Source organism: Cimex lectularius, unplaced genomic scaffold (assembly GCF_000648675.2).
Source record: "Cimex lectularius strain Harlan isolate CLEC.00 unplaced genomic scaffold, Clec_2.1 scaffold207, whole genome shotgun sequence".
NCBI lineage: Eukaryota > Metazoa > Arthropoda > Insecta > Hemiptera > Cimicidae > Cimex > Cimex lectularius.
In genome coordinates, this window is record NW_019392835.1 from 874,438 (window position 1) to 898,106 (window position 23,669).

General features: G+C 34.7%; 1 protein-coding gene across 1 annotated transcript in view; it reads right to left on the reverse strand.

Moving 5' to 3' along the window:
• Nucleotides 1-22,475, reverse strand: part of LOC106667249 (TWiK family of potassium channels protein 7-like) — a 196,244-nt gene extending 173,769 nt beyond the window's left edge. The window contains exon 1 of the mRNA XM_024228586.1: nt 22,437-22,475. The gene's annotated coding sequence lies outside the window, so the exon portion shown is untranslated. The remainder of the gene's footprint in view (nt 1-22,436) is intronic.
• Between the last annotated feature and the right edge of the window lie 1,194 nt (nt 22,476-23,669).

Sequence of the window (23,669 nt, forward strand, 5' to 3'; positions counted from 1 at the left end):
TTATCTCACTGACTACATTTATGGCCTCCCTTTGAGAAAGAAAATGCCGGTAAAGGGCCCGGATACAATCCCCGAGTAGAGATAAACTTCACATTAAAATACCGTTTCCATTTAAGATCAACAAGGGCGAATGCGCTCAACCGAGTTCAATGAACGCTCGATTCAACGCCGACTCGAGATATCGCCGGCAAAATACATCCATCAACCCCCTGACAAAAATTGACATTTTCCCTAAAGATCGCCTGGCACATACTCAAGAGATGAATGAGGTTGGAACAAAAATAAATGAATGGTTAAATGAGGTTTTTAGTTAGTGATTTAGAGTATGATTTAACTAATTTGGTCAAATGACCCCTCTTAAAATTGACGACTATTTAGATGGATAGAGATCTAGAGACAGATAGTGAGTGGGGGACAGATAGATAGAAAGAGAGATAGAGCGAGAGAGAGAGAGAGAGAGAGAGAGAGAGAGAGAGAGAGAGAGAGAGAGAGAAGAGAATGTGTGAAGATGAGAGAGAGACATTATTTTCCATTTGGGGAAGCATCATCAGAAGGACGATGAGGTTCTTTAACGTGCACAGCTGGCTTTATCACACGATTAGATTCTCAGGATCGGAGAGACACAAGTGGTCAGTGTTAATCCGGTGAAGTTTGGTGTAGATGCTACTTATCCACAAACTAAGATGACTTCTCCCCCTCATGGCTCTACCAAGGGGGTAGGCCGACTCTATGAGCCGACCGTGCATAGCTATTAGAAAGTCGCTCACTCGGTACTGAACTACATCAGTTGACTAACGTGCTATTCTATCTAGATAAAGAAGGTAACTCTATCTCCCAGAGTGTTGGAACCCTACAAGCGTCGGAACTACTGGATCAGCTCAGGTCGCGGTTCTGTTTATAATGGAATTTCTAACCAATCCCTAGAGGAACACTGCCTGTGATAAAGGAAGCCGACAAGGGCACCACCGAACAACAGGCTTTACTAAGTACTCATCAGGGTTCTGATGACTGGACCTCTACGATACCAATCTCATGTAGCGCGCTACAGTGCTTGACACTTTGCGCTACCCCGGAGTTCAATTGCTTATGCACTCTCCCGTCTTCGCAGACAAGATCGGGTACCCTAACCCATCTGCGCTACTGACCGAGCACATGCCGTCCGCCTGCCCCACACGTATAGCCAACACACGAATACAGCTTGTGCTTAAGAGAGTTCACCACGCTCTCACGGCTTATTATGCTTTGCCTGAAAACCCCTCTTGCACGCAAGGGTTAGGAAAGATCATTAGGAAATTTGCCGTGGGACCTGGAATTGAGAACGGAAAGACCCGAGAACGCGAGGCTCACGTTCTTAGGTTGTACCTCTCGCCCCTAATCATAATGTACATTACAACCCTTTGATATCATGATCAACTAGAGGGAGAAAGAGAGAGAGAGAGAGAGAGAGAGAGAGAGAGAGAGAGAGAGAGAGAGAGAGAGAGAGAGAGAGAGAATTTGAACATTTTATTCAAAGGCTCGCGAAATTAGGCCTNGAGAGAGAGAGAACGAGCGAAAGAGAGAGAGAGAGAGAGAGAGAGAGAGAGAGAGAGAGAGAAATAGAGAAAGAGTGAGAGAGAGAAAGTGAGAGAGTAGGGGGGAGATAAAAAAATAAAAACGAATAAAATTTTCATTTGAAGATAGATTGAATAAAATAAATTGTCTTTAATATCTAAAAAGTGTATTTTTACTTCTTATTGTGTGCTTCTATTTAATAAGAATATTCGCTTTGAAAAAATAATTATCCGGCCTTTTATCTCAAGTTAGTTTCGTGGAAACCATAATAAATATAAGAGAAAAGGGGCTGTTACGCTGTTCTTGTTTTTATTTGGCGAAGGTTCGGGTTGAGGAGAGGTCGTCTTGACATGCATTATCTCGCGTTTGTGTGGAAACAGGCGTGAGCCCCCGTCCCCAGGGGCCTCGCCAACTCTTAATTTCAAGGATCAGTTAATGTGTGGAGAGAGAGAAAAGGGCTTAAAATGTAACCTTTGTACGACACGTCTTTAAGATTTTCTTTCCTTCCTTTTGTTTTTCCCATTTATACCAACACCTCGAACATCTTACACGTTTTGAACAAACATTTTCCACGAGTTGTTTTCACGGTTTAAAAACATAAATATTCTAAATTGGTTTGTAAAAATGAAGGACTTAAAACAGTTACTTGATGTTCAGAACCATTTATTCTATGTATAATATTGCGTATTTATTCAACTGTCTTTACCCTTATTTGTCCACGGTACGATTAATTTCCAGTGAAGGTCGAATGTTTACGAAATGTCCTCGTCCAATAACCAACTTTATGTTGGTCGTTTTGTTAAGTTAACACGTTCTGTTAATTTACACCGGCCTCAATTTATTTTAATGAGGGCATTCTTCAAAACGCTTGATTCTGTATTCATGGAGGAACATACAAAATATTCAGTGCCCGTATAGGATCACTAAATCGCTAGAGAAAAAAAATGATTTTTCTAGGCCGTGTTTTATATACTTTTGTATTTCAATTTATCGACTACTTGTACTGGTCTTATTTTTTCCACATTCCCAAAGTAAAAATTGTGTGGGAAGTTGAGGGCCGATAAACAGCTGTAGTCGCCGGTTCCCTGTTTGCAATTCTTTTTTTGGTCTTTCACGCATATATTTCTCAGTGTTCATTTTTGTGTGCCAATCTGTTACTGACTTTCTGTCTTTATATGAAATACTTAACCGATGTCCTGAAATGATAGCCTCATCATTTCTACCTAAGATTGACAACTACAGAATTGACAGAAAACATACAATACCCATATACACGGTGTTCTTTTTATAAGGGCCGGGTGAATTTCTCTTGAACAAATGAGGCTATCAAAAAAACAAAAATAAAGTTTTAATATTTTTTGGTCTAGTTTCAAATTTGTAATTTTTTTGAAAAGAATTATTAAGGGTACCTCAGGTCAAGTTGAAATTCAAAATTTCAAATACGAGCCTATAATTTTCACACATCATTTTATAGGATTTTTTCCCTGAAAACAATGGTATCATTTTAAATTGGTCAAAAAATGACAAAGTTATTAAACACATTTCATGCTCGAACTGCCACATCAAACGCTGATACTGTGAACCACGTCATATTTCAGATTTTGAAGTTGAACTGGCCCTGAGGTACTTTGTATAATTTTTCTCCAAAAAGGTAAAAATTTGAAACTGGACTAAAACATATTGTTTTTTTATAACGTTACCTGTTTTGGAGAAAAATGATTAAGGGTATCTCAGGCCAAGTTCAAATTCAAAATTTCAAATACGACACTATCATCTTGACACATCATTTTAAAGGATTTTTTACGCTGAAAACAATGATGCAATCGCATTTCAAAAAATGGCAATGTTATGGCAGATTTTCTCCAAAAAAAGCTAAAAATTTGAAACTATACTAAAACATATTAAAATTTTTTTTTCACCCTATACAAATATGGAAGGCTGGTCCAACTGACTCCTCAGAGTACTTGATATTTCTCGGGTCGACCCACTTCATTCTCTCGTTACATTAAGCCTCCTATTACATCGGGCAAAGGTTGACAGAAGATGTTGCAGGGACTCAAGGGCATCGTTTATTAGAGGACACGAGCCATTCTACTCAATAAGTATTTACATGTGAGGAAATTCTTTGAATGGCGTGCGGTGGAGTTACCACTTCAAACAAGAGGGCTGAAATTGTTGTTGACATCATTAAGCCCAACTAAATGCTTGCTCTGAACTGTTCTTTTTCAAGAGAGATTCAATTACATCTGAAAAGAAATTACTTCCATCCTCCAAGAGAGACTGGATTAATGCTTTCTAAGTTTTTAAACAGATTTGGGGATATTAAACTTGTCCCATACACCTAAGGACGGGTTTTCACATGTGGACCCAATGACAATTATCTATCTATTACCAGACCCAGAAAATTATGGCTGGATACTGTTGGGATGTTAAGGGTCCAAAGAGTAATCGAGGAAAATGGAACCGATTTTTTTTGTTATAACCAATGCGACATATTTCGCAGTTAAAATTGGTCCAAGGTTGTTTACCCATTGCAGAAAGCGTCTAATGGATGAGGTAAGGTTTGTGATTGAGTGTTAAAGATTTCCCAGCATAAAAAATATGTAGTCTGAAAATCATCATTACCAGTTTTCTTTATAAATTTTTTAGTAACGGTTTGTAAAATGAGAAAAGAAGAGGGCTTAGCACTGCTCTCTGGGGAAGTCGCAACATATCTTGCCTTTAATGATCTTCTCGCTGTCAAAAAAAGGTTTCAGGTTTCGATTATGTCAATCGATGAGTCTATGTGGGATCTCGTACTTCTTTTGAATACTTTAAAGTAAGAGTTAATTTGAAGTTAAACAGGTTTACATTGAATAAAAAAACACTACTTGGAAGTTAAAAAGAATTATTTTGGAATTAGAAAAAGGTAATTTGAAGTATAAAAGGGTTAATTTGACGGAAAAAAAATCTATCGACCTAGTCTGACCTGTCAACTATTACAACTCTTATTTTGTGTTTAAAGAACTAAAAATCTGTTCTTTTCAAATCAAAGAACAAATTAATTAAATATGTTCATTTCTGGAAACGCTATGTAGACGATATTTTATGCATATGGTCGGGAACATTAGAGGCTCTCGAAGAATTCCTCCAACTAATTAATTCTCTACACCGTAATATAAATTTTTGCATTGGAAATTGGCAAAGATGGTTGTTTGAACTTTTTAGACCTAAAACTGTCCATAATAAACAACCTAATAGAAATAGACGTATACAGAAAACCCACAACTACAGACACTATGATACCAGCGGATTCTTCCCACCCATGGTCCCAAAAGGCTGCTGGTTTCATTTGGCTCATAGACCGGATGTTAAAACTTCCGCTAACACCTGATAACTATAAAAAAGAATTAAAAACTATTAAAACCTTAGCAAAAAACAACGGGTATCAAGAAATAATTATTGATAGGTAGCTAGTTAAAAGAATTAAAAAATTAACTTTAAACGAATCAACAATAGGACCCAGCCACCCCACCACAAATGAATCATTAGCTTCCGTTGTTTGCAATACATTGGTGAATTATCGGAAAAAGTTAATAAAATTTTTAAACAAGAAGGTTTTAGAATAGCTTTTAGAAGTACGGGTTCACTTAAAAACATCCTCTCAAAACCTAAAGACAAAGTAGGCAACTTGGCAAAAAGCGGGGTTTACCAACTCAATTGTAATGATTGTGATATTAAATATATAGGACAAAGCGGTAGAGAAATAAAAACAAGAGTAAAAGAACACTTGCCTAAATCGAGTAAATTTACGGAATTTAAGGACCATCTAAAAGAAACAAAACATAATTTCAATTCAAATCTAAATACAAGAGTGTTACGTAGTTTCAACAAAGGGAAAGAATTAGATTGGTTTGAGAAATTTGAAATTAAAAAATGTAAAATTGAACATGGTGATAAATGCATTAATAATATAACAGATTTTGATCTACCTCCCATTTTAAATATGTACATAAATAATATCAAACATCCAAATAATTAAACTAATTATTTTAATTGTTATTATTTTTATAGTAATTTAATAATATTAAGTATTTAATAATATTAAGTATTTACTAGTATAATATTTATTTGTGTTATAATTTCCGCGTTTCGCACGTTCAAATTGAGCGCCATTAAAAAAAATCAGCTGCTAATTGGAAAGTCGCGTTGGAGGAGGTATCAGCGGGTTCACTTTGGCAATTCATGTCGAGAGACGTGGTTGTAGAAGTCCTTCAACCCGATGATGAGCGAAAAGGCTCGAAATACGGATCGTTGCAAAACAACTTACTGTGAGTAGGAACTATCTTTTTAAAAACGATTAAAAATCTGTTTTACTCGTAAAAAAATTTAAACGAAATGTATTGTTTTGAGTGCACATAAGTTAGGCTATAAATTAATGATTAGCAATTTAAAGGAAAATTTATAGTTTCCTTTTCTTTTTACTAGAACGCAATTATAAAATTTGCATATTATTGAACCTACCTTGAAATACATTTTACATTATATTATTACTTAAAAAAGTAAATTACCTCAAAAGTACATTAAATCTAGGTATTTCATTTTAATTAAAATTAAGTTCTAATTATGTAGATGATTAATTTTTTCGCTGTGATAAATGATTGAGCATATTTAAAAGCCTTAAAAAACCTCGACCACCCCGGCACGCTAAAGGATTTTTTTTCTCCTGTTTTAGGTTGAATAATAATTACATTATTTAAGAAAACGGGGAAAAAGAAGTGGAAAGTCTTTCCCTCGCTTGAACTGCGCCAGGGAGAATCGAAAAAGTTACCTTTTATTCACAACCCTCTCATCAACCTTCGCGAAGCCGCATGTACTCTACTTCAAAGTAGTAAAAAGGCTTTTTTTTCTAATGCTTCGGCCTGAACTAACGACTAACTAGGCCTGAATGGTTTCGTGAGTGGATCCAGGTTACGAATCAGCACTTATTTTAATAGTTTATTATTATTGGTAGGGTCGACAGGATTTTAAATCTTGCTAGTAACAAATTAAAATTGAAAGTGAGGAAAAGTTGTCAAGTCCGATCAAACCCGGTTTAAATGTCATTTCCCCAATCAAATTATGACATAACAGAGGCTAAAATAATAAATTGTCCTGTAAAAAATCGAATCCAATTAATTTGAATTACTCACCCACATCGGGATAATATTTGTTCTTATAAATCGCGTTAACAGTATTTCAAAGTTTGAATTAATTTAGAGAAAGCCTTATTAACGTTCCAACTATCCTTATCTGATTTATTCCCTCCTAATTTAATCCTAATACCCGCTTAATGTCTTCTGTATATAATAACTTACATTCGCTAGATAACGTGTACATTCGAGCCGTTTTGGAAGAAAAAATTCACGTGGTACAAACAATTTTTGACCTTGTTAACTCCTAAAATACTACCGAGAAAATCCCAATCATTTCCATATCTTGCCTTTCATACCTTAATATAAAAATAAATTTATTTTTCAGCTCAAATAATATATTAAAGCACTACTCGTACCATTGACATGAATTGTTGAATTACACATGTTACGTAATATCAAAAAGAATTAAATTAAATTTTATCTCTTTAAAACCTAGGGGATCATCATCCCAGCTTTGAACATGAAACTGTAAACTCTTGCCTTTCACACTTTAATATAAAAATAAATGTATTTTTCAGCTTAAATATTATATTAAAGCACTACTTTTACCGTTAACATGCATTTTTGATTCACACATGTTACGTAATATCAAAAAGGATTTAATTAAATTTTATCTGTTTAAAATCAAAGGGGATCAGCATGACAGCTTTGAACATGAAACTGTAAACTCTTGGATGCGTTTCTCAGATCATTAAATACAGTTAAGTCTTGCTAAAATTGACCGGCGTTGTTAAATTTTTAAAACTCGAACAACAATACTTTACCCATATTAAGAAATAAATTTCACTATTTTTCGTGGTCCGCTTGACCAATTAATATCATACAATTAATTAAGGTTTTAAGTTGAGATAAAAAAGTCAGTGTGACGAGCGGGATTCGAACCCACGACCTTCGGCTTGATACGCCGCTACTCTACCACTTGCGCTATCGTGACTTCGATCCCCTCGGGCACTAGCTTCCCATCTCAACCCAACCTTTTGAATTTTCCCTCCTTTTTGCCATTTTTCAATTGTCGTGTAATCTATTTGATTCTTGGCGACAAGTGAAATGGCCACGGAGAGCTTTAGTGAATTTTTATCTCAACTTAAAACCTTAATTTATTGTATCATATTAATTGGTCAAACGGACCACGAAAAATAGTGAATTAAAATGAAGTATACTTCACTAAAGCTCTCCGTGGCCATTTCACTGGTCGCCGAGAATCAAATAGATTACACGATCGAAGTCACGATAGCGCAAGTGGTAGAGTAGCGGCGTATCAAGCCGAAGGTCGTGGGTTCGAATCCCTCTCGTCACACTGACTTTTTTATCTCAACTTAAAACCTTAATTAATTGTATTAAGAAATAAAAGGAGTCCATTACCCCTTTTTCCAGTCATTTATGTTTACATAATATATCATCGAAATGAATTCCTGGCTATGGTGACAGTATTGTCACATGGTGAAAAAAAACTGTACTAAAGACAACAAACACAATTGAAAACTCCCTGAATACAACGTTCACAAGTCTAAGCAGCTTTACAAAAGGGGATATTTATTTATTTATGTAGGCACTTTTCCGCCCAATTCACCCATTTTCTCGTCAAATCAACATTTTCTTTGCACCAAATAAATCGTTTTAATTTCACATTAACCTTTTCAATGTCAAAGCAAGCATTTTTAATTTTAAATTACCCCTTTTTACCTTCAATTAACCATTTTAAACGCCAATTTAACCCTTTTTTTAAGTATTAAAAACCTAAAATGTTGGTATGATAGATAAGCATTTAATTTACACACATATTTACACACATACACAGACAGATAGACAGACAGAGGTATTGAAAGTAAACTTCCTTTTAACTTCGTTTTAAATATAAACTAACTTGGCAGTAGAAGACCATAAGAAAAGTAATTATAGATTTTTTCTACAGTTAAATTAACCCTTTTGATGATCAGATTAATCTATTTTCTGTCAAATTAACCCTTTTTTAAACTACAAATTAAACTTTTAAAATTTCAAATGGACAATTTTTACTTTACATATACCGGTTTTAATCTAAAATTAATTTTTTTATAAAGCATTAAAAAACACATTAGTAATGGTATGATGAAAGTTAATTGCAGTCTTTCTTCTGCCGATAAATAATCTATTTTCCGTCAAATTAACCCTTTTATAAAATCCATTAGGTTTCGTGGTCCGGTTGACAAAATAAATTCTTTTCAATTATTGGTATTGGTTGAGATAAAAAGTCAGTGTAACGGGCGGGATTCGAACCCACGACCTTCGGCTAAATAAGCCGCTGTTCTCCCACTTGAGCTATCGTGACTTCGATCCACTCGGATACCAACTCCCCATCTCAACCCCACCTTTTGAATTTTCCCTTTCGTCTTTTATAAAAATCAAATTAAACTTTTTAAATTACAAATTGGAAAGTAATTTATTTATTAAAAGTTTAAATTAAAAATATATTTCTAAAAACTCAACATTTTAAGAATTGAGGAAAACGTTTCTGGCAATCCAAAGTTCGATGTTTACCTTCAGATGACAAGCGTCTTTAACATCATCGAGACTTGATAATTTCAGATCATAAAAGATTAGCGTAGCTTACGGGGATATCTTGTCTTAATCACACATCACCTTAAACAAATTGAAGAAAGCACTGCGGAACCGATTGAGGATAAATTTAATAGGTGCTATATTTCCAGAAAAACAAAAAAAAACAACGAATTAATCAAGAATTGTATGTTGTTGTTTTTAAGTATTCTGACTGTCATATACACATCAAATAAAACCGAGTTTTAATTATTATAGCGTCGACTAGTGACGACGATTATTATAAAAAATATTCATTAATGAACTGTGTCCTGTTCGTTTTGTTCTAGAACGATAAAATCAGAGCGTTTGGTCTTATTTAGGCCATCTCTTTCATTCGTTGGCACAGTTTCTTCGTGGAAAAACTTCAGAAAGACGTAAACAATAGAGTGACAATTCTCCACTCCAAAGTGAACGAGTGGTAGAACAGGGGAATCAAACAGGCTGCCAGAAGCGAAACAACCGACAGCGAATACAATGGTCCGTCCATCGGAATTTCTCTCAAACAATGGGAAAAGTAAAAGGACTTTCAAATTTGAATTCTAAATAGTTGCTTAAATCTACACTGAAAAATATCGCCAGATACTTTGGAATGTTAATTAAATGACTTAGCTTAATAAAGTTTTAATGACAGGTTGGGCCTAATGAGGCAGTGTCGTGAAATACCGACTAAGGTCATTGATGTAAGCGATGAATGCGAGCGGTTGAGAGGACCCTGTTGCTTCTGTAATTACTCGTACTATGAAGAGAGAGTGGCTTCTATCGGCTGGTTTCACTGATCTGACTTAATCCGGTTAAGACCATGTTTAAATAGAGAATCGCTCATTTGCTGCTGTTTGGAAGGTGGAAACATTGTCATTTCTGCCAGGAAAGACGTTCTGGTCAATGGAAAAGAATAGAGGCCAGCGAAGGATCTGGACGATCGTGAACAGATCAAAAATTTATAATTGAGATATCAAGATCAAGCACTGACTCCTCATCTCAGAATGGGCCCATACATGGCAAAAGGAGAAGCAGACGAACTCCAGGGTTTCCAGGCAAAGTTTAAATAGGTAGGTTAAAGAACCCTCACCAAACAGAAAAGAAAAGTAATCCCAAATTTCGGGAATGGGACCTAATATAGTACACAGTTGGACCGAAGGTGGAACTGAGAATACGTGTAGAGATAAAAGTGCCAAACCCCCTTGAGTAATCTCAACAGTTTTCCAATCTGAAACTCTGTGCACAGGATAATCAAGAAACATATGAAAGGTTCATAGATTTACACACTCTCCAATAATCAGGAAGCTAGAAAGACAAAATACGTACGCTTTCAACTCTAAACTTGTCTAAATCTAGGAAAATACTAGCGATAACCTTAAAGTGGGTTCCGAGAAATAAAGGTAAAGAAGGAAATGACTATCTAGCCGAAAAAGGGCAGTCCTGTCACCCATAGGACCAGAACGACCACTAAATCCAATGGAGTGTGCACTCTCGACATACACAAACGGAAACACAAAATGATGAATCTACCATGTCTAACAGGAGACCGAAAGACTCGTTACCGTGCAGTTCTCATATTTGATGATATTCTTACTCGCTCCCTGAATGGAGCGAAGGGGAATCCTTAATTATGTGAACTAAATCGATCAACATTTCTTCTCAATTATTCAGAAATCGTGAGATGCGGACTAGTGTGATTATGTTTCAAAAAACCATTTTCTTTATCGTGCCAACGTTTAGATCTTTATTGAGATCATCTTAAGAGCTCAAAGTGTTTGTCTTCTGTGTAATTGTGCCATTCTTGCGTGTCGTGTTGAGAGTGTGTCTCAATAAAGTCTCAATAAAGATCGAAACGTTGGGACGATAAAGAAAATATTTTTCTGAAACCTACATCACACCAGACCGCATCTCACGATTTCTGAATAATTATCGATTAACGGTCACTAATCACCACACATTTCTACTCAAGCCGAGTGCACTATACAACGCCAGTGAGCTCAATTCCAAACTTGTCTGGGAGTGCCTCATTTGCGTATTAGCTCTATGAAAACACAAGAAGATTACTTTAAAGCGGATTCCTGGAGTGAAGGTATAAAAGAAATGAAACAGTCTAACTAGTCATTAAAAAGTGGCAGCCTTGAAGAACAACCAATGGACAAATGCACCAACATGAGGCAAGCTAAGATATGCATAAACCTCTCAAAGAGGAAGGCAAAACTCGTTTCTTTTAGCAGGTAGGATTTGAGGAAAATTATAATTTTAACTACCAATTATTTAGATGGGCAAAACGGAGAGAGAAACAAACAGATATTTTCAGGAGGAACCAAAACCATCGGCACATGTTCTTTGAGAATTTGAAGCATTAGCCCGGTTTCGGAACAAGCCACTTTGGTAAAGCACACAGCAAAACAGGTGCATGAAGAAGCACCGAGCAAAGTGGTTAAGCTTATAGGAAAAATATTTATTTAGAAATCGTGAGATGCGGTCTGGTGTGATGTAGGTTTCAGAAAAACATTTTCTTTATCGTGCCAACGTTTCGNAATGTTTTTCTGAAACCTACATCACACCAGACCGCATCTCACGATTTCTAAATAAATATCGATTAACGGTCACTAATCATCACACATTTATAGGAAAAAGTGTACTTTGCAAAGTATGGTATATGGGTTCAAAAATAGGTATATAGGTCGCAGTAGAGGAAAGGAATTTTAAAATCCTTTTTTAACCCTCATAACCGAAAAAAATGGTTTCTCCTCACAAACTATTGAAACTGTCAATAATTGGATTCATTCTGTTAAAATGACCTAGTGAAATGATTGCTTTCATGGACGACGAAATGTAATTATTCTCTTCATCACTATAAATTTTATGATTCAGTTCGCTTCGCTTTTTTATCCATTTTGATACACGTAGTCACGTATGCAACCTTTTTAAAATTCACCGTATCTGTCACCCCGATTCTCCAATCTTATGGGCTGAACGTCAATCATTAGACAGACGGTGACTGACGTTTTCACGTCTCGCACGTCAGCATGGACCCTCAGACATCGATTACCCGTCCGAGGGAGCTTTACCCATTACGATTCCGAAAACGAAGACCCATTCCCCAAGTTAGCAAGCTTTTAACCGTCGAGAAGTCAAATACCCTTTACAATACGGATTCGTACTGTCCGTTTAGCATCGCCGTCTGCCGTAACTTGCCAGGCAACATTCAGCTATCCGAAAACGTTTGGAAAGGCAGATTGCCAGAGGATTTCAAAGCGAAGTCCAGCGGTTAATTAACTTGATGTCCTGGGTTGAAATGCAAAGGGCGACGCAATATCATGTATCAAGACGAGAAATTTCACAACGGCTCACAAATCAAACATCATTCCGCTACTAAAACTTCATTTATTAGGTTATTTATAAAGTTTCAACTAAATGAAAATAGTAATGAGCTTTAAAGCTCACATTTTAGCATCAAATCTTTTTGCGATTGTCTGTCGAGATTGGCCGTCTAAAAGTTACGGTCACAACTAAGCACCATCGTTCATGTTTAATTACCAAGCCAGTGGATAAAATTTGTCGAATTAAATAGGAAAACATTCTTAGTGAAATTAAGATGTAATGACAATACAGTAACTTGCGTAAGCGCATTAAATCACATACATAAGTGCTTCTCTTAGACCTGGCTATGAACTTTCTATTAAATTGGTTAATCAACCCCCCCCCCAAATACCATCCGGGAGGAAACTAGCAGGAAAATTTTATTAGCACGGTCCTTTATAATGCGAAGGGAAAAGGCTCACTCGGACAAGATACGTTTAAATTCAGGCCTCAATCATCAGTTAAGAGTCAATTTAAAAAAAAACTTCTATTTTAATATTTAATCTTTGTCAGAACCTGGAGATACAGAAATAATAGAAAAAGAATTAGTCCAAACACTACTCTTTCCCTTCACCCAAAAGCTTTTCATCCTTCAGAGGTCTATCATATTGTCAAAAAAATTCACAAAAAGAAAACTCCTAGATTAACCTTAACCGCACAAATCCGTGTATAAAAACCTACTCATTTTCCTTTAAATGGAAGTTTTCCGTTTTATAAAGATGGTCCAAAAGCCCCTAACCACCTCATTCATCACCCTACTGCCTGATAAGCCTGTTACCTATCCGATGAAATATTCTCAAGACCCTCTTTCTCAATCCTCTTCCCATCCTAGAACAAAATATTCTTCCCATCTAAACAATTGGGCTTTCTCAAACACCACAATCCAGCAATGCCGCCATGTTTTAGACGCAATCTCTTCCTCCCTTGAGCTGCACATAACATACTGTTCGGTGCCTTTCCTCGATGTGGCTCAATACTTTCATGGGGTGTGGCAACCATCTTTGCTGTGGAAGCTCAAGACCATCCTTCACCCAATTCCTTATCATACGATCTTTCCTGACCGACTTTTTTAAGACAACTACGAAACATCCGTCTTTTGTGAAGGCTGGTCTCCCAAATGGTAGTATCCTTGATCTCATCTGGTGGGTTGCTTTCCATGATGTGGCTCAAGCCTTTCACAGGGTCTGGTATCTGGGTTTGCTGTGAAAGCCCAAGAGCACCCTTTCGTTAACCTACTTCCTTATCATTCGATCTTAACTGACCGCTTTTTTCAAGTCAGCCAGGGAACACTCCTCTCTTACCATACTGTTAAGGCTTGTGTCCCACAGGGTAGTATTCTTAGCCCATCGTGTGTTCCACGTACACCGCTGATCTACCAAACCATCCCTAAACATACATTCACACTTTCGCAGTTAATTCTGCTATACCTACTGTCTTCTAATAACGATCCCGTCCTCTCACATCCGCTACAGGCTCGCCTATTTACCTAGAACCCTGGCTGAACAAGTGGCCCATGAAAAGAAATGATGATAAAAGCCCACACATAACTTTTTTCTTGATGAAATAATACCACGCCATCGACAAAAGTCTAAGTTAGAATAAATATACAAGACTAAAACAGCTGGTACGGACTAGACGTTATAAAACATTCTCACAGCTATGTCAAACTGGCGTTTCATAAACCGCTGATGTGCAGTACAATAAAGGACATTTGGGGGGCATTTGAACTGTGGTATTAAACCAATCATTCCACCTACCAGCGTAAAGATTTACCTCCAAATCACTACGAATAATAATAGTAATAGTTACTTATAATAGTTACTAAAAATAGTAAACATTCCCATATGTGTATCCAATTATACAATCCATAATAACCTTAACATTTCTCTTGTGAAAGATGTCATAAAATCCCGATGTTAGATTGTTTACATATAATAACGTGTAATATATGCATTCTCAACACGACACACAGCAATGACACATTTACACCGAAAACAAACACTTTGAGCCCTGAAGATGATCTCAATAAAGATCGAAACGTTCGCACGATAAAGAAAATGTTTTTTCTCTCTCTCTCTCNTCAGGATTCGTGCATTTGTTGCAGGATCTACAAAATATGGCAACTTTATATATATATAGACACACACACACACACACACATATATATAGGGTGACTGGGGATAAGTGTCGAAAATATCAGGAGGTATTTCTACATTTCTACTCACCGTATGCAACAAAAAACTTCCTATAAACGCCTGTCCAAATCTCAACGGTAAAGAAGTAATTTCCGGTTTTGGGTTTGTTTTATTTTTCGACTTAGGTCCACTAAATTGCTTAACGAAATGACCGCCAGCAGCGATCTGATTTTTTGGCCCTTGTAAATTGGTAAGAGTAACCCAAACTCTCCATTGTGAAACCCCAAGGTCTATTACATAACGCACGTGTACTGGTTTCGGGATCACTTTTAACAGATTCATTCGGGATTCACTCATGTACATCAATTCGCTGATTCTTCGAGTGAAAGAACCAGTTTCCTTCAGCCTATGATGAAGTTGTTGAAAGATGCGATCTGTTGGAACGTCTCGATGTGGAAAACAACCTTGGTATTCTCTTCCTGCAGCAGTAGCATTACCGTTGCAGTAACAGTAAATGAAATGCATATCAGAAAGATGTTCATTCGGAAAAAAAGACATATTTTAAATTACCAATCTGTGAATGTAGTCAACTAATACTACAAACTGATTGAATCAAACTATAAAGAACTGACATGAAACTCATGAGCCAGGCGGCTTTCCTTGAAAAATTGAGCGTGCCCCCCTTCATCTATACAATTTTTTACAACAAAATGCAAATCTTTGGGCCTTTCAGAAGAGCAATCCAAAATGTTTGGTATACCTCTTGAAGCTAATGGAATGGGGAACTTTTGAGGAAATTGGTACAGCTCCAGTAGTTATTAACAGTTGCCAATCCAACATTGGCAAAATATTCCAAATTTCAACATTTTTTTCTGAATTTTTCATGCAGAACATTTCCATCAATTCTGCAATGTAAAGTTTTCTTACAGAAAATCTAACGTCTTTCCAGATGGCACAAACTACATTTTTCTACAGTCAGTAATTTTAAAGTCTATAAGCAATTTAGTGGACCTAAATCGACAAATAAAACAAACCGAAATCCTGAAATTACTTCTTCACTGTTGAGATTTGGACAAGGGTTTATACGAAGTTTTTGCTGAGTATGGTAAGTAAAAAAAACCTGAAATTGTCGACACTTATCGCCATTCACGTATATATCAACAATTTTACTGGTGGTATATTTAAATAAATGTTGCTGTACAAGGAAAAACCTTTGAGAAAAACATAATTACAGTTTTTTCTGTTTACGAGAATTAATTACAGTTTTTTTTGAAAAGTAAAAGGTTAAAAATTTCTAATTTCTACTCAATTAGTTAATCAAAAGAGGTCTCAATGTAATATACTTTACTCCTCTTTCTTTTAAATTAATTAAATTTTGTGTATTAATTATCAAAATTAATTTTGTTTGTACTATAGACGAATAAATATTTTCAAAGTACTAATACAGGTCTAACAGTTATTTTTCTATATTTTAACTAAAAATGAAAGCTAAAGATGAAGGATCACCGATTTCAATGAAACTTTTAAAATATTTAATAACATTTTAAATCTATTTGTAAAAACACGGAAAGAATCATCGGTACAGGCCAATTTGAGATGAGCTGCCTATTGGAAAAATAAATTTCAATAATATCAAGAAACACAGATGATATTAAATTTTTAACACCCTGAAAAACCCAGAGCTCAAATTTTAGAGAAAAGAATTTTTTTCTTTTAAAATTTTCTTTTTCCCAATGCTTCAGGATGTTCTCGAAAATCACAAAAAAACGCGTAACTTTGGAATAGATCCTGTGATCTACGGGAAAAAATTAGAACTAGACGGAGAAAACAAAATGTTTGAGGAGTTTTTGTCAGTTTCTTCTTTATTTTTCTCACTTATAATCATGCAATGTCAAATTTTTTGACACGGACGAAAGGTCCGAACAATCCTCCTTTCCAGCAATTTCATAAAGTATTTGGTCGGAATCCAGAGGAGTAATAGAATTTTGAATGGAACAACAGGACACCGGACAAAATGCCCTGAATTTTTTTGTAATTTTACGGTCGGCAAACTACAATGGCATTCGCCAGCCCAGTCTTCCTGAGCTTTGGATTTCTTTTCTTATCTTTCTCGAATTTTTGAACTTGCTAATTTCAGCTCAGGGCCTAGTCAATTACGGTGATCATTAGGTAATCGTTCACACTGCTCCAGAGTACTCGACATTCCTCCGGGTAGTTGGGGATAAATCTCTTCTTTCACGTAAATAAATATATTATTTCCAATAAATAACACGTATCACATACATGGAGGCACAAAGATGTACATACAATTAAAACAATGTTAATAATAAAAATTAATTACTGAACGTCGGTGGCCGGAACGGTTTAGGCGTTGACACGGCGTTCATCACTATAAGGTAAAGGTCCCGGGTTCAAATCCAGCGGCCCTGCATTCAAACCCGACATACTTTCAAATGGGCTTTTTTTTCAAAAACACCGGCACTCTGAGGGTTTATATGACCTCTGCTGTTGAGAACAGTAAAAAAAGAAATAATAAAAATTATCCATATGTTTGAAAGGCCAATAATTTCTATTATTTGTTTGCCTTAAAATTCTTATTTAAGTTTAAAATGTGATTTATTACTAATCAATTTTTTCAGGAAGAATGTGTTGGTTTTTGGAATTTTTTCATTTCTTTAATCTCATTTAATACAATTCTGCTTATTATTTTCTTGCCTTTGAAAATATATCTAATGGAATGATCGTCTTGAATAATGATAAAGTTGAAATACATGCACAACAAAGATAGAAAACCTTTTTTAAAAACTTTTTAAATTATTTGACGTATATTTTTTACTGTATGTTCTTGTGATGAAATAAAAAATAAAAATTGTTGGCATAGATTGAAATGAGAACAATTCTACTTTCTGTAATACAGTATATTTTTTATTGTATTTTCTTATGATGAAATAAAAAATAAAAATTGTTGGCATAGACTGAAATGAGAACAATTCCATTTTCTGTAATACAGTATTTTTTACTGTATTTTCTTATGATGAAATAAAAAATAAAAATTGTTGGCATAGACTGAAATGAGAACAATTCCATTTTCTGTAATACAGTATTTCTTACTGTATTTTCTTATGATGAAATAAAACATAAAAATTGTTGGCATAGACTGAAATGAGAACAATTCCATTTTCTGTAATACAGTATTTCTTACTGTATTTTCTTATGATGAAATAATTTTTTTCCCTTGTACATTAGTACATCTAGCCATTCCTGTATAAAAATTGTTGGCATAGATTGAAATGAGAACAATTCTACTTTTTGTTTCGAATAGCGTTGAACTAAGATAAAATCCAGAGGTGTTATGAATTTTTACGTAGTTTAATATAATAAACAAAATAAAATCGCCCCTGGTCAATCCAACTCAAAAATGTCATTTTTTTTATTTTAATTAAAATTCATATTTAACTGTTGTGCCGGGTGGTTAAAATCGACCAATATTTTTGGGCCTACTTTACTGAAAGCGCTTATTCGTGTTTGGAGCTATTTTATATATCTGTCCTCATTTTATCCAAACCTTCATTCTGTTTTTTTATTATACATATACAAATAAAAATTTACGGATATATATAATAACATTGAAATACATGAACAACAAAGGAAAAATTGTATTTTAAAAATGTAATTAAATTATTTAATTTTCTCTTGGATCATAGTGCCAATGGCAAGAATTCAATCATATGTGTTTAATACCTATCGACCTATTATCATTTAAAAAAATCATTAAAATCAGTGACCCTATATTTACACCTTCGTTTTATAGGATATAAATTATTTCTCTCGTATCTCGTTTTTATGGACCAATAGTGTAAATACACTGGCAATTTTGTATGATTTATTATGTTTTCATAAATTATTGCTTATCAATAAATATTTTCTCATCAAAATTTTAATATGATTTGTCGTTCAAAACAAAGTTGAAAAAATCAAACCAATGTTCTGCGTTTACAATACGACTTTCTTTTTAATTAATCTTTCTTCAAAAAGTTTAAAAGCTTTCTGGTTTTGTCATTTTTAAGCAATTTTCGTAAAAGTAAAATATAATCAGATTCTTGATTTAATTGAATACTAAATTTATTTAATACTTTTAAGAAAGAGATGAACTCGATAGATAAATTTTCATCTCGTATTTCATGAATTCATAAATCGGTAGTCGTAAGTTTCCAGAAAGATAAAATTCACCTTAGGAGTTTTAATTAAAACGGTTCTCAAGGTGGTGAGGGGACTGAATTTATTAAAAAGGCATGAACGGTATTAGCATACTTTAAATGGAGGTTGACAAGCGTGAACTTCTTTGAAAAGGTTTTTGGGACCTCTTATGTTGGACGGACGCAGGGAAAGCATATGGTAGTCAGTTGGAAAAGTAAGGAAGGCACAACCCGTTCGGTGTGAAAACAACGGAAAAGAATAGCCCTTTTCTAATACACAGCTGGACCGTACATGATTATGAAACAAAACGGACTTTTATGGTAATATTTTTGTCGTAAATGCTTATATCATAAAGAATGCCCATTTTCTTTTTTAACCCGCCGATTCACCCGGCCCGTCTGGACATTTTTCAATCTTTTCCTCTGTAACTTTGTATACTTTTAAAAAGATTTTTAGGCAACATTAAGTAAAATAACATAAATTTAAAATTGATTAATTTTGATCAGATTATAATACACAGAGGGCGAAATTCCAAGAGTTTTTCGTCTTTCTTAATGTCCGTTGAAATTTTGAGATTCAGCGAATATAAAAAGTCGACAAAAATCGCATATTTGCATGTTTTATTCTTCATTCTTTTTCCAATCGTTTAAATAAAAATGAACAAACAATTAATATAGGTTTTTAGAGTCAAATTAATCTTCCAATCTTTAAATTAATACCACATGAAAGTTAATTATAACTAAAATAACAATTATTTTTTAGGACATGGATTTATATAAGCTCAAATCCGCAGAGTTGAGCATATCACTTATCACAGTTCATCAGAATTCCAGCTCTTGTAATTTATATTAAATTACCTGCAGGCCTCGAGAATCAAAAAGATCCACATTCACGCTCTCAGTCAATTGTAAATACATTCTTTCTTATTTACATACCTTTTAGTCAGTTAGGGTGGTGGAGTACTCGATATCTTTCATAATCTGTTACATGACCAACCTAATTGAGAGTCGAAGTTCTCTATGTTGGTGCTCAGTATTGCGCCATCGGCCCTCTCACTCTACACATTCACGTTAATAAATACATTCACTCTCAACACATGCTAGTTACAAAACTATACAAAATTGTTGTGTAGTATTCTAAGAGGCCAAATTTTTATATTTACAAAACTATCTCGAGCACAGAGATTTTACTTTACGTGTTTATATTTCACACCACAAGTTTTTTTAATGCTTTAATGGATTTATATATTTATTTTATGTATTTTTTATTTATACTTATATTTCATACCATTTAAAATTGAAAATTCGTAGAAGAAACATTTATTTTTAAATGATTTATACTTTCAATAATATTTAATTTTTGTGTACTCTTTTAAAATCCCAAATTTTGTATATTGAATGAACTACTTGAAATAAACATGTACTTTACTTTACATGGTTGTATTTAATACCATCGCTTCATGGAAAAACGTGTTAATTTTACGTTAAAAAGTTTCAATTTGAAATTTTAAGAAATGAAGGTAAAAAGTGTTAATTTGACAAAAAAATGCTATAGTTAGAAGCTAACGACAGCGACTATAGGAGTGCAACAAATTTTATTAAAATGATTTTTGGTGGTGTGTGATAAAATTATGGAGTTCCACAGCAAGGGCAGACCCAACTCAACAGAAACTTTGTTAAAATGATCATTATTTCAGTTAATTCTGTTAGCATTTGTTAAAAAAATTAGAAAACCAACCGGCTTAATTGACTCCATCGTAAAGTGGATTCTGGAACACAAGTGCTTAAATTGATTGCAAGATAAAAAAAAATTCTCCAATCTGGTTGAGAAGAAATCGATTAGATTAATGGCTCTATAGACAAGTGCACAACAAAAAACTCTAGGAAAAACGTATTATCCCTTCTTCAGAGCCCTAATTAGAAAATTTTCGTAAAATTAACTTTGAAAAATTGGTATAAAATACAAAATAAAAATTTAGCCAATGTTTTGTAACTGATTATGTGTACGATTTCAAAAATGTTCTAAATATGACAAAAGCTATTAAGCTAAAAAAAAATCATTTCATGACTTTAGAAGAGACAATAGTTACAGTTTGTGACCTACCAATATTAAAGATAATTTATTGTTTTTATTAGTACGTTTTATGTCAATTGCTGTCGAGTTAATCAGGAGTTTCGGATCAATTTCAGATCAGTTTTTCTTACAGATCGGAAATGATTTTATCGCTGTTGTTTTTGTCAGCAATATACTACAAAACAGGTTTCTGCTAGCTTACAGTTGTTTTTCTTATCGTAAAGGGAAAAATTCTTTTAAGTTTATTGTGAAGATAGTGTTTGTGAGCAGGTGTGCCTATGCCGGTTACCCCAGTTAAGAGAAGATTTTTCCATTCAAGATTAAAAAAAGAAAATATTGTTACGTGCCGACGATCAAGTAAAAATTTAGTATTCTCTTGTTATGCAGGAATTTAAGAAGCCGCCAATACAACGTCGAGATAACGCACTGATAAGTAATAAAAATTATGGCTTTTTCATTTCCTGAGCTGGGTTAAATTGTGAACTTCCACGTTGTTTTTCCCCAAACTTACATTTTTCCTAACTGAACATTCTCATGTTATACCGATCTTCTGGGGTGACACAACATTGATTTGTTTTCAAGTATTACAAATCGAATTTTTTTTTTGGTATTGGTTGAAACTTTGACGGTATGCTTGTATCTTAGAATTTTTACAACAATCGGACTTCACGTTGGAGGTCGGCATCTCAACAACAACAATAAAATAACTACCATTCTCATTTTTCGGAATTCTCATAATGGCGTAGTAACAAATAAAATTGACTGAAAAACAAAAATAAAAACGTCCGGTCGAACTGTTGACTGTAAAGAAAATGAGCAAAAAGGAAAAAATTATCTTGCGTGTCAAGAGAACGATTGAGCCAACAAAACGTCTGAAACACAATGAAGGAATCGTGCTCACCAGTTTGAAGATAGGCCATACTCGACTGACACACGGATACCTGTGCGGATACCGGCCATACCTCCGCGCAGGTTTCCCGCTTGTAGACAAAAGTAGCTCAGTGTGTCACACTTGGTCTAGACACATAAAGACAGTCCTTGTGGACGAGAGTGGGCTGTTGTGTAAATATTATGTATAATTATTGCGTAGCTCTACAATGTGTATGTATGTATATATTTGTGTGAAGTGAGAGGGCTGCTGACAAAATATCAGCATATATATTAGTATCCTTGTTCTTTGCATGAATGGTGAAAAGAGCAGTGTCCCAAGTCTATGATGCTAGAATTTAAAAAAATGCAGAGGATAAAAAATGCAGAAAAGAATAATGCATAAGAGAAACAAGTAAATAGACTCGACTCAGAGCTATTAGCAAAAATGACCTTGCGGTTTATCGAAAAAACACATTAATTATAACAATCAAAATTGCTATTTTAGAACACTTACCCCATCCAAAGGTGGTTGTTTCAAGTTCGTTTTGGTTTTTGGAAAATCTGCAACAATAAAAAAAATTTACTAATCTGGTCACTTTTACACTAATTACTATAGTTAAAATTAAAACATTACCTTAGCTTTTTTTAATGTACTGAGATTGAAGCACATTTTTCATAAAAAATATATTTTGGATTATAAAAACCTGTCATTTCAACACGAGATTTTATCTATTTATGGCTTATTTGATATGACATGAAGCTCAATCAACTATGTAACTTAGAGTCTCTGAGGTTAGAGTCTTTCTCAGCACGACCAAAGGAGGTAACCAGGAACGTACCTGGGTTTGATACTGTAGGCTGAAGACTGAGTGTACGTATAACGTACTTATATCTAACGATCTATGTTCAACACTTGTCCTTGCACAGCTGGAAATAAGCTTAGTAGTCTCTTAAGGCAAGCCCAATTTTTTTACATTTCAGCAAGACTATATGAAGATGGATCACTGGATAACCTGAGCGCCATCATATCTCGCACGTGGTGCCCTCCTCACGGCAGCTCACAATATGGGAAGATTAATATTTGCAACGCGAACATGTAGATTGTACTGAAAAAAAGGAAGAGAGTTCTTTGTTTTGATGAGAGTAGGTTTCAATTTTAAATCAACCCCTGAGGAAAGAGGTACACGTCATGCTGTGTGGTTCCTGAAGTGGTATTTCCTTCAATTCCTGCAGAGATTTGGTTGTATAGGGGTGTCAAACTCCAGAGGGGTTACAAGAGATTATTGAGGAGCTAGGATATTGTATATTGTCATTTGCCTATCGTGAGAGATTCTTGATAACATATGATAACGCCAGTCCTCATAGAGTCCGCATTATGTATAATTACCTGAACAAGGTTGAAATGGAGTGCATGTTGAGGCCACTACGGAATCCATGTTTGGGACCAACTTAAGCAACATATTTGACTTCAGAACCCAAATCTTTGTATTCTGGAAGGCACTTAGTCGTAGCTATGGGATTTTTTTAAGGTGGTTGGAGGACTTGATATAGATTTATGACAATCCTCTCCTCCACTGCGATTTAAGTAGATCTATTGTGGATTGACATTTATTTTATTATAAATTATAACCATACCTTGGAAAGTCCACTTTTCTTATAAGGCTAAGCATTTCACTTAGTCTCTTTTAGCGGACCTTTTATGGCTGTATTCTAACCGGGCTAATGCTTCATATAAACAAAGAATATG